This window comes from Tachypleus tridentatus, chromosome 6, assembly GCF_004210375.1.
Source record: "Tachypleus tridentatus isolate NWPU-2018 chromosome 6, ASM421037v1, whole genome shotgun sequence".
In the NCBI taxonomy this organism is placed as follows: domain Eukaryota; kingdom Metazoa; phylum Arthropoda; class Merostomata; order Xiphosura; family Limulidae; genus Tachypleus; species Tachypleus tridentatus.
The window spans coordinates 31,386,221-31,399,946 of NC_134830.1; positions in this window are offsets into that span (position 1 = coordinate 31,386,221).

Sequence of the window (13,726 nt, forward strand, 5' to 3'; positions counted from 1 at the left end):
ATTTTATATATTTTAACTTGGTTTAAAAGCATTCAGCTTTGTAGTTTACCATACAAATGGGGACCAATCACTAGACTGGTGAGGGAGAGATCACTTTGTTTTATTTCCTCTTTCTTGCAAGTATAACACATGACAAACACTCTTGCATTTGGTGTTTCATATTGCAATTGTGCTTTTGTGAATAAACATTGTACTTTTACATCTTTCATCTTTGAGACTTTCTTTCAGTCATACCCAGTTGGTGATCTGAAAGATGCACAGTCACACACCATAGACCATTTTATAAGAGCCTCTAATTGGTCAGTCTAACTGACTGCTTTGTGAGAAAATCATTCTCAGGAAAATACCACATTTATAGCAACTGTATAATATTTACACTATAATTAAATTACTAGAGATATTTTAATCTTGTGAATCGTCACCACTTAATACATGTGTTTTCAAACATTCAGTGTGTGTATTTTGAATAGTTCCTTATAAAATGCATATTCTGTGTACAGAGATTGTCATTTCCAAAAAACATAATCTTAACAAAAAAAACAGAAACAGGAGAAATTGCCCAGATAGACAAATGCGAACCAGGAAGTTATTTTTCACAATCTCACAAGTTAAAAAAATCTAGAACTTGACACAAACATCAATTGAAAGTATGAATATTGTATGTTGTATGCTATGTAAAAATCTAGTACTGTACACTATGTCAAATAAGAGACAATTTGGATGCACAGTATCAGTAAAATAGTACACAACATTAATTAACAGTTGTGACATCGGAGTATACTCAGTGCTGCTACCTAGAACACTCCCGTTGCTTCAATTTTGTTGTAACTACGTTTTCCATTGCTCCCAAATTGTACTTTTTTAAACAAAATTGACCGAACTTAGCCTCGAAATCAAATATAAAGTTAAATTCTTTGATGACAGCAAGCATTTGATTATACTGCGACAAATTATATGATGTTTTCTTTTCAAAGTGTACAGGAAAAAGTAAGATGGTGTTTCTAATGTTAAAACTAAATCAAACTGAGGAATAAATATGTAATGTAAAAAAAATATAAATAGACCGGTATTTTCAGTATTACTTTACATATAAAAATATATAGTTTTTATTTTGCTATGCTTTTTTTATCGAAATGGCGAAGCTATTTACTTTGAGTAGTACAATTGTCTTGTCAGGTGTACTTGGATAAAGTGTGCTACAACGATTGAACAACACTTAATGAAACAGATATTGTGGTTAGTAAACTCAAGTAGAGGATTGTAAAAGGTTTAATACTTATTCAGTGTGTTAATATTCTTGTATTTCTAACGTTTATTTCACAATTTTCTGATCATATTTCATTAAGGTAAAAATTGATATTTTTTAATGCGTCCGTCTGGCTGAGCTGATTATTCTTTATTCGTTGTCACATGTTTTGAACAATTGTCGTTTATAATTATGGAAATCGTTCCGCTAGTAGAATTAAATGTGTACAAATGCTACAAACGTATTCAACTTTGAACTCAAACTAAACACCTAGAGTTATTTTAACAGAAAACCAGTAGTTAAAAAAACATTCATAAACACCAGTTGAATTAACATATTCCACTTGTGTGCATTTTACGAATTCTTTGCACCTAATGAGCACGGGTTCGATGCTGATAAAGTATATCTGTATATAAATAACAGTGATGAATCAGGAGCATGCGTGGATTCATGTTATGAGCTATGATTCGAAAGTTCACATTTCTAGTAGCAATAGGCTGCAGAGCAGGTTTCGCGGTTTTAACTGTGGTGGAGTTATGACTATCATAAACAATCCTACTAAAAGTATCCATCCCTTTAGTACTTTGAAATCATGGATAAATATGCCCGACCATTTGTTACCTGCTTTTTTTAAACCCATGTACCACACAAGATGTTCAGCAGTTAGAGATTAAGGATCGTTATTCTTCAAATATGGAATCTCTGACCTGCGTTTTGTGGTTTTAACATTCGAAAAGTTTTATTTATGGCACTCGGTATTGTATATCAGGCATTTCGATACCACAGGAAGACTTGACTTATTTTCTAATTGTACTAATTAACAATAACAAAAAAAAAGACATTTTATGATATTTAAAGTAAAGAAAGTGCTTAATCAACTCAATCGCCTGGTAACATACGAGTAGAAGATTTTCCAATGGGTTTCGACAAATACTGAGACGTTTGATTTCAAACTGTTTCGTCTGTACTCTCGCAAATATGAATAGCTTGGCTGTAATCTACCCTCGCAAACAATCCAACAAATGTGTTGCTGAGCTTGCAAATACACAGATATTATACATTATACAGTTCAAGAATATCCAATCCCATTAGTTGATTCTTTGGGGTTTTTTCTCAAGAAAATAAAATTTATATATTTATCAATGAAACTGCTGGTAGTGTTCATATTTTCCAAAAACGTAAACCTGAATTGAATTTCTCACGGTAGACTAACAGAGTCATCATGAAAACACTGCTGAAAGATGAAACCCAAGTCAAACTTTTTAAGGTAACCTGAAAGAAACGTTGTCAAGGAGACATCTCTAATTGCTGAAACTTTATACATCTGTTTAAGAAATTATTGTACGTTTATTTTGATACGTCAGTAAATCACCACTCATGCCTGGATCTGTTTTCCGGAATTTGAAGAATTCACAGAAGTGACTTATTTATAATGGAAAAGAAGTAATTGCTGTACAAGTTGAAAATGACAATTGAGATATTACACCACACCGAGGTAGTTCTATGTTACTGCATATTTATAATTTTAATATTTTTATGAGGATAGTAATAATTATATACATACACACACACACCTAATCATATACATAAAAACATTAAAAAGTAAATCATAAAATTGCGATTATAAATATCAACTTAAAATTCTAGAAAACAAAAATCATTTTAAGTGTTATATCCCATTGCTTACATTTGTCTGTTAATCGTATTTGAAATATCTTTGTCTTAAGCGCAAAATCTGTGCTGTTCTTACCGCAAAAATACAACCCTGAATTTTATTAGACCTTAAGCTTATCTCTTAGACACCAAATAGTTGAGAATTATTAAAAATATATCAATGCCGATACTGAAATGAATAAAAAAGAATATTAAACAGTACGCAACACATACATAGATATATGTATAACTAAACAATATTTTTTGTTCCTTTGTTCTAAACAGCAGAAATACACAATGGTCTGTCTGTGCTCTGCATGCTGGTGGTGTCGAAATCTGAGTTTTTTTATAGTGTTGACTTGCCGCTGAGTAACAAGATGGAGTCAAATCTTTTAAAATGAAATCAAAAATAGTTTCACAAAATTATCTCTCAGAACAAAATTACAAATCATACGTTTTGTCAAAACAAATAAAAATTTAAATGAATTTTATCAAACCAATCCATTTTCGCGCCACTAAGTACCCCAAGAAACAAGCTAATTAAACATTATACCATTTGTAAGAAAAGTAAAAATAAGTATAATTTTTAAAATAACGTGTCTGTGAAAATAGATCTACAAAGTGATAGAGATATCCTGTTAATTAGACATAATCCAAAAATATAAATCATAACGAGACAGCTGCTAATGAATAACAAATACAGGCTAGATTTTGAGTACTAAAAACTTTTAATCTGAAAAGTCCTGATATTTTCTAGCATTCGATGTTAGGAGCTGGTTCTTGGAATGGGTTCTTACTCGTAAAATCATTAAAATGATAGTAGACTTAGCACCACAGTGGTAATTTTTTTAGTAATTAAAAAAAAGTTATTTCGAATAAGTAAATACTCCAATCATAACCTTACGAGACAAGAAGTATAACAAATCATCATATTTTACAGCGAAATAAGTAGATGAATGAACAAAACTTTAGTGAAAACATTTTATTTGAACCGAATATTTTAATAGACGTCAAAAAATAGATTTGTAAGAGTTCGTAAAGAATAGTAATAATAATGAAATTTGATTATAAAGAGTCAATAAACGTTAATAAGAAACTCTGGCCTAAATCATTTCCTATCGTGAGAGGTAGAAAGCTTCGCAATGCTCAGCACCTTGCTCATACACATTTTCCTTGTAAACGACGCCAAGCAGATTCAGTGTCAGACGTAATTTGCTTTGAAAATCAGGTTAGACCCTCCTGAAAGAGACAGCGACAAGGTCCTTAAAGATTTCGTTTGCACCAACCAGGCTGGAAACTCTACAAGTTGCCAACTTAGTGTCTCAGGAATGTGGACAAAGCAGTTGTTAACAGTTATATAACAAGGGGAGTGTTTATATAAGCATGTTTTGTGGTTGTGTGCTAGGTATTTATTCTTCGGACAAGTATGTATGCGCACATTTGTTTCATCTGGGTATGAATCTCACTATTATTTTGTTTTTGTTGCAGATTGAAAAAGTAAACTTTATCTGTCCTTCGGAATGATACTTTGTAACATTTGTTAAGTACATTAAGTGTCAAAACGTAGATTATTTTGTTATTCATTTCAAACGCGAAATGACAATTTTCATTACAAACCGAAAAGTCTTATGAATAGCTTACCGATATCCTCACCAACACACACACACACAAACAGGAAACTCTGATGGTTTAAGTATTAGAGATAATACATCACTGAAGGAAGACATCATCAAGATAAAATTTTATCATACATTTTTAAAGAAAACCCACGTTTTGAAAGATACAATTCGCTTTACGTTATCAGCACCCTTCTTATCTGGATGACACACTTAATCTCATTTGGAATTCTTGTGTTTCTTATCTTTGTGTATAATTTTACAGACAGCTTTAACGCTGATTGGTAATATATGAAACGTCATTGTGTCCACTTGCATATTTGTCAGTAAACTGCCACACAATTACAGTTTTGTTCTACAAAAGTCTTACCACATAAAATATCATCACATCCAACTGATCACCATAAGAAGCTTTGCAATATTCACTAGAACGTTTACCAAACTGAAATTCGTTATATCCATTTGTTTACTCTCACAAAAGTAGATTTGTCTACCAAAAATATTTTCATATATAACGTCATTTTATTCATCTCAAACTTATCGTTGTACCTCTATATTGTTGTCTTACAGAATGTCATTATATGAGTCTGCTTGTCATCAGAAACGTACACTCTTAGGATAATGCTTGTGGAGCATTTTTTTAACAAAAATTCTCGTCTCACTGAATGATATTATATACAACTCTCTATGGGTTCATATTCTTGATCTCACTAATTGCTATGTGTTTCAGGTATTATAAACATATCTTTGTTTGTTTGTTTTGGAATTTCTCACAAAGCTACTCGAGGGCTTTCTGTGTTAGCCGTTCCTAATTTAGCAGTGTAAGACTAGAGGGAAGGCGGATAGTCATCACCACCCACCGACAACTCTTGGGCTACTCTTTTACCAACGAATAGTGGGATTAACCGTCGGTGTGTGGTGATGACTAGCTGCCTTACTTCTAGTCTTACACTCTAAATTAGGGATGGCTAGCACAGATAGCGAAATTCAAAAACAAAACAAGTTTCGATTATAGATTTAGAAAGAGAAGATCATGTTTTGAGAATTTGCTGGATTTCTTTGAAAGTTTACGTTTAACCCGGGCATGGATATGAAATAGACGTGGTATAATTTAATGTTTATAAAGCTTGTGATAAAATGTCGTGAACGGAGATTTCTTAAGTATGGTGGTGAAAGAAATAACCAGTTCGAGAGTTGTTTGGATAGAGAAGGTTAATATAAACGGTGTTAAGTTAGCGGATAAACTAGCAAGGACCTATCCAAGGTCGATTAGTATTCATATTTGCAATGGTACTACAGAATATCTGGAACAATAGAAAAGAATTATATGGCTGACTCTGAAATTTACAAGCCCACTTGTGTCAGAGTTGGAACAGTACTCTAGCTGTTATTAAGAATGACCTATATTCAGTAGAAATAATTTAACAGTGTATCTTGTGTGCGTTTTTTGTTTTTGCTTTAGTTTAGTTAGGGCTAAACATTACCGTAATTTATTACATCAATAAATAAAGACATATGAAACTTATAATGTTATGCTTTAATCTGTTAGGCCTCTTTAAAAACTTAAATCTTTTAATGTTATACAAAATGTCTACTGAACTAAATAATGTATATTTATATCCGTTTAAAAGAGAGCGCGAACATGAACGTTTTCAGGACAAACAAAACCGAGTATAGTTATCATGTTGATACATGCTTCAAGTGATATACCTGTGAGTTCTGTAATAGATCGTATACTATTTCTCGTTTTCGTCAGCGAAGTTAATAATGAAACATTCAGTAAGTTTGTTAAATCTGTGGTTCATGTGTTCTTAATGGAATTTTTAAATTGTACACTCAAGGTCTTAAAGTTTTGGGGAGATTTGGAGCTAGTCTAACACCTGGCAGATGTCTTTTAATAAATCATTAGATACGAGGTTGTACATACTGATTATCATACCATTAATTATTGTAAATCTGTAAAGAAAACTAGAGAAATTAATGAGGAATAATTGTAATGTGCGGACTAGTTCCTTTAAAAACCTAATTATATTTACTTTATAAAAATAGATCCAATATTTTGTGTACTATCTGGTTGAAGTATTTAAAGATATTTGTCTGAAGTACCACAGGGTGAAGAAAATGTGGTCTGAAGTTTTTATTACATAGGTAACATCCTAATGTACTTTTAATAAAATAGAATTACCAAGAAAATCTGATACATTTAGTGTCATAGGCACACATGGGCAGGTCTGAAAAATCTGTAATTAAGCCTAGAAAAAAAAAATTATAGTGTATGTGCATAATTTGTTATAAACAAAAAAAAAGCTGCTACACGACTAAAAAATTCGACCAAGGTACAGGATATAATGTAGGATATAAAATGTACTATTGTAGGCTCTGAAGGTTACTGATGAAGTAGGACCCAAATTATGGTGGGGATACACCTTCTATCAATCTTAACCTCTGTTTGCCAGTCTCATGTAAGGAATAATTAAATGATAAAATAATCAAAGGAATAGAAAGAGAAATTAGGAGAGTGAGATGTGGGTATTCAAGCCCACAACATTCCACATCTATATCACCCTCTACTGCTTGCAGAGAGTTGTGGGAAGGTGATTGCTAAGATTTAAGTTGTTTATCAGCTTATAAATGACAGGTAGCAAAATGGTTAAGATATATTAGTAGCAGTGACTCAGTTGGCGTGAGAAATAACTGGGTTTACGCCAAAAATGTCGTTTGCAGGAGAATATTCAATAGATGAAACTTTACGAGAAAGTGAGAAAAGTATATTTAATTAGTTGTACTCATCATTAGATTAATTGTTAGTTTCACTCTAAATGGGAACTTGCTCTTATTGGAAGTTGATATTAAGTACACTCACATGTTCACGTTTAGCTTATCTTATTTTTCGATTGTAACTGTTTTAATAATCCAATCAGTTGATTGACTTTTGATTCGTTGAAGTCTTTTCTCTTGGTATGGTTATCACGCATTACTAACTTCTTATTAACCACGGTGTACTTCAATGCCTATTTATTACATGTCATCTACGTTCAAATATCCTGATGTAATATAATAGCTCTAGCTCTAAATGATAATCTGTTCAAATACAGTTTGTTTGTTTTCATTTAAAGGGAAGTCCGCAATAAGCATAAAGGGTGGGTGTTTTCTGCGTTTAATACGATCAGTTCATCACTTTATGCTAATAAGAACCAAAATCCCTAATTTTGAACATCTTTCAAAGTTTTGAAATTGTGTTATAGACCAGGTTAAGCATTGTTTTCCAATGTGTGGGGATTTTTAGGTCTTAACATGATTATTAAACTATTGATGTAAGCAACGATTTCAAAAGAAAACATCAACGATTACTGGATTTTCTAATTATCAGCTAATTACAAGTTTTCTAAGGATTTAGTTTTAAATCACTTAAAGCATTTCTCAAAATTAGTAGGTTTATTTACAGAGTTAAACTTTATCATCATATTGTACATCTAACTGAAAACACCAGGTTTTTGTAGAAGTGTATTAGAAAGTACCAGGCTTAACATACGCAGTTCCTGGACTTTTGTTTTAATTTTAGGCACATTAAGCCACGTTATGTATTTTTAGGATGTCACCTGTAAGAGACAGAAGTGAGATTAAAACCAAAGTTAATGAACAACAAGTGAAAGATGGGGAAGAGATTTTAAATAAGAGTACAAACACTCCCTCTAGTGGAACAGCGGTATGTCTGCAGACTTAGAATGCTAGAACCCGGTTTTGATACCTGCGGTGGGCAGAGCACAGATAGCCCTTTGTGTAGCTTTGTGGAAAATAACAGACAAACAATTAGACGACAAAAGGTTATTGCAGAGTCTGGTCTGAAATTTAGAGGAATTAGTAAGTAGGAAAGAGTTAGGTATTTATGATAGCGTTTGAAGAGAAATACATTATATAACGTATGGCCTGAAGAATTTGAGATTCCTGATTCAGCCGCCAGGAAAAAGAAGGTTCTGAATTTGTGCAAACTCTATGGATTTTAACAATGTTAATAAATCTAAGCTTCGAAATGCAATACGTGTTGGAAGGAAACTGTTATCAGTCACAGTTCTGTATTTTGACCTAAATCCTTAAAATTGATCACGTCGGTTTGGTTTGAATTTTGCGCGAAGTTACACAGAAGCTATTTGTCTTCCCTCTTTTAGCAGCGATAGATGAAAAGCAGCACCTACCGCATACTCCTGGGCTACTCTTTTACCAACGAATACTGGGATTAGCCGTCACATTATAACGCCCCAACAACAGAAAGGGTGAAATGTTCGATGTGACGGGGATTCGAACCCGCAACCACAAGACCGATCATATCGGACATCGAGAATAAAACATTAATGATGAAAAAGCTATCCAGTTCCTAAAAGTCATTGCCCAACAACCCACATAAGAAACATCATAGTTACAAACACGTGATACGATGAAAATTCGTAGAAACTCAAAGAAGAGTTTGAAAATTTTAGGCACGTCGTCCGTGGTCCGCCGTGGGCAAGAAGAACAGTTTGGTTTTTTTTAATTTCGCGCAAAGCTACTCGAGAGCTATCTGGGCTAGCCGTCCCTAATATAGTAGTATGAACCTATACGGAAGGCAACTAGTCACCACCACCCACCGCCAACTCTTTGGCTACTCTATTACCAACGAATAGTGGGATTTACCCACTAAGGGTAAATTCTAACGGATTTACCCCACTATTCGTTGGTAAAAGTCGAACGCCATAACACGCTTGGCCATGCCTGGCTCAAGAAGAACAAAACTGTTCGACATCTCAAACGATGAAATCCAATAAACGAAACAAAACAAAACAAGCTTCATATGATGAATTTTACAAAAGAAATTCTAATTATACTGAAAACATAAATTTTAATGCATCGAATTTATTTCGTATCTCTACACTAATACAAATTGCTTTTGAAATGCATTTGATGAGTTTAAGACGAGATATGCCCGTCAGTGACTCAACGGTATGTCTGCGAACTTACGACAACAGAAACCGGGTTTCGATGCCCGTGGTGAGCAGAGCACAGAAATTTCAGAGCTCCGTGCAATTGAAAACGAGGATTTTTTTATATCTAGTACTGATATTGATAAAGCTAATGTTTTAAGAAGGTTTTTCAATAATATTCTTAAAGTACTTAAAATAATATTCTATGCTATTCTAAAGAATCAAATATTTATATTTCTGATCTTAATGATATTGAACCCAGTGAGGAATGATCTACATGATAACGAAAGAGTTAAGGGACCACTACTGAATTTGCAAAAACTTTACGTCAAATATAATAAAGACAGATTTTCACTAGGAAATCAGGTTTACGTTTGTTTTTCTCTTGTTTTCCACCATCAAAAATCAACATCATAATTCTTTGAAATAAAGCAAAACATAAAAAACAAAAATGCTGGTCTTTAAATTAGGCTTCTGATTGCAAACTGGATCGATGGTATATGCAGTGCTGCTTTGCAGTATGCTACGTTGTAAGATAATGTTGTATGAAACAGTTACGATACTATATTTCTGTACATACGGTTCTGTTTCTAGCTTGTTATAATGTAGTGACATCTTTGAATATATGATATTCAACACATTCTAAAATTACTAAATACTTACACCCCTATTACTTAACGGTAAGTATGATGTTTTTTACTAACGCTAAAAGTTTGTTTGTTTACTTTTGCATTTCGCACAAAGCTACTCGAGGGCTATCTGTGTTAGCCGTCCCTAATTTAGCAGTGTAAGACAAGAGGGAAGGCAGCTAGTCATCACCACCCACCGCCAACTCTTGAACTACTCTTTTACCAAAGTTACATAACAAACTTCTCATAATTATTACTTTTATAGTATTAACTCGTTATGAAAACTAAATAATTATTAAGTATGAAATCACTAAATAAACTAAATAATAACTATTAAGTGAAGCAGTCTTGAAAATACAACTCTGACACTTTGTTCAACTACCAAAGCAGTCACGTTGCTCCTCCTGTTTTTCTCAGATAAAAAGATGTCTTTCAATGAAGTACTCTTGCTGTCTTATGACTCGAGTTTTATTACATTTTATACCGGACTTACTCATGCTAAACAAGGCTCGTCAGTGACATGGTTTTAGTTTGTCACTTTGTTCAAGTGAATTCGAAATTTAGCAATTCGATAAAAAATATGCTAAGTAACAGTTTAGCCAGTGCTGAGTTACTTCGATAGTCTAAGCATATGTCACAGCACACTAAGTCTTAATGCTTGAACTTTTGTTTCTTAATTAATTCTACATTCTAAGATCTCTTTTGCTTTGTCGTGGCCACACACAGTTGCCAATATGGAAGTTAGTGTATGTCAGCTAATGCAAATCTCAACCACCGTAAAGTCCTGTGGAAATCTCTGTGCACCGACTGCAAATCAGATATATGATTAACAGTCACTGCTGCTGCTGTTTCCAGTTACACTGTATTCAGAATGTAGGTCTTCAGTTAAAAGACAAGTTTACATTATTAGCGAAGACAGTTTGTCTGTTTCGTTTTTGCTTGTCTTATCTATGATGAATAAAAAAGTCGTATCCCTGCAATGTTTTATTCAACATGAAATAATCGCTTCCAAGTTTTGAATTTCACCAGCCATATCAGAGAAACATAACCTAAATGAATAGTGAATTTATGCAATACACATAATGACAGTAGCACTAGAAAAAATGCTGCATTTACGTGAAGTTCTTTCAAACAGTAACCGAATTATGAGTTGTTGCTATATGGTTCTTGCAGGCAATTGTATTCCTCCGTAATAATACTGGAATTTGTATCCAGTGAAAATGGACAGCGAAATATTGAGAATGCTAACACTAGAACTTAAAATGAAGTATGTGTTTTAAGTTTAGTAGTCAGTTCAGACAATGGTGCAGCTATCTTGGAGAAATTGACCAAAATGTCAATATGAGTACACAAAGCTTAGAAAATGGTAAAGTATTTTAACCCTGGTAAGGACAAGTTTCAGACTACCATAACGTTTGCAGGATCAGTAAGCATAGCATTTGTTTACAGAATGTGTTTCATACGTGCACACATTCCTGGATTCATAATCAAACCTATCTGTCTGTGTAATGATAAACTGTACCCAGGTTTTTAAAACAGACTGGAATGTCCAATCAAACATCAAGATATACATAAATTAAAGCATTTCTTCCATTGGATTCTTCTAAAAGAAAGTATATGTTACTGCAGCACGATTATGAAAGGTAACACGGAAAATCCTTACTACCCACTGGTAATTAGTATGACTGTGTACAGTTACTTTTGATAAGAAAACTATAGGTTAAACTTCTGTTCTTCAAGGCAAAGTTACCTTTTGAAGGTTTTTAATTCTTGAAGACTATGAGCCATTAAAACTACCACTGTGAGTTTTTTTTGCCCTCTCTGTCTTAAAGCTTACTTTTCAAACTTATTTGCACACAAATACCTTCTGTCAGGACTTAAATATCTTTAAGATCCATATGGTGCCATACTGTAACTTTTGGAGACCTATATTGAATTTATCAACAAGAATATTGCCACAATCTACAAATTTTTGTACTATATGCCCTTTCATTTCATAGGCGAGACAAATCATCCACAAAAGTGACTAAACTCTTCTTGATAGGTTTCTTGTATGCTTCGAACGTTGAATTTGTTTCATGTATAGCTCAGTTTGCAACAGGTTTGAAACAGTCTAAGCTATGACACAAGCCTCAATTATCAAGCTATCCCATCAAAAAGATTAACAGAATAAAGAAATGATTAATTTACTTGGCATCAGGCATTACACTACCTTTCCCGCTATCTTCTGAGCCCACCGAGGGGAAACGAACCCCTGCTTTTAGTGTTGTAAATCGGAAGACATACGACTCTACTAGCTGGGGGGCATAAACAAACATAATGCAGATTGCATAGTGTCATGAAAGAAGAGTTCCAGAAGAAGAAATAACATCTGAACTTACAACTGCCCCCCCCCAGTGGCTCAGCGGTTTGTCTGAGGACTTATAACGCTAAAAACCAGGATTCGACACCCGTGGTGGGCAGAGCACAGATAGCCCTTTGAGTAGCTTTGTGCTAAATTCAAAACAACAACTGACCCTACAAATCTTGCGAAACACGACCAAAACACCTATAATATTTTAACGCATAGTGTTATTTAATCAATATTAGTGATTCATCAGCCAAATACGAAATGTTCAAATTCTTTTTACAAAAATGTGTGGAGAATTATTTTTAGACAAGAATTAAATATATTTTTTTTAAATATGCAAATGCTGACCTTCAGAAGGGATCTATTGAAACCCATGAGTGTTTCTCAAATTATGTAATTAGGTAGCACGCGACTTTAAGCCCCCAGTGGTACATTTGAATGTCTGCAGACCTAGAACGCTAGAAACCCGTTGTGGTCAGTGCGCAGATAGCCCATTGTGTAACTTTGTGCTTAACTTGTTATTATTCTAGAGGACGCAAGCAAATAAAATAGAATAGGATTAACCTATTGTGTAATATGACTAATTGTTTAGTTTCTTTGTTTTTTAAATTTCGCACAAAGCTACTCGAGGGCTATCTGTGCTAGCCGTCCCTAATTTAGCAATGTAAGACTAGAGGGAAGGCAGCTAATCATCACCACCCACCACCAACTCTTGGGCTACTCTTTTACTAGCGAATAGTGGGATTGGTCGTAAAATTACGACGGCTCAAAGGGCGAAGATGTCTGGCGCAACGGGGATGCAAACCCGCGACCCTCAGATTACGAGTCGCACGCATGAACACGCTTGGCCATGCCGGGCCTCTAATCGTTTAGTGCTGAAACGTTGATGACAGAAACTAGAATGTTGCTGTAAGAGTAGTGAATCAAAGAATAAATTAACCTGTCTATCACCTTTCTTTTTAGCTTCACTCAACTTCACGTTTCGGAAGAGAATTTAAACATTTAAAACAATCTGTTTGTCTGCGAAATAATGTTATACAAACACCTAAATTAATTTAGAGTAGTGGGAGGGTCTACAATATTCGATCTAAATCAAACAAACTGCATGCATTCCACCCCAATAGTCATAGTACATGAGGTTCAAGTTATTTATTTTTTTATCTTTCCAGCATCACTAATGACGTGTATTTTTAGAAAACATGAAAGTAGCGAATCGAAAAATACATTGGAATCTACTTCATCACTGGCATGGCCGAGCGCGTAGGGCGTGCGACTTG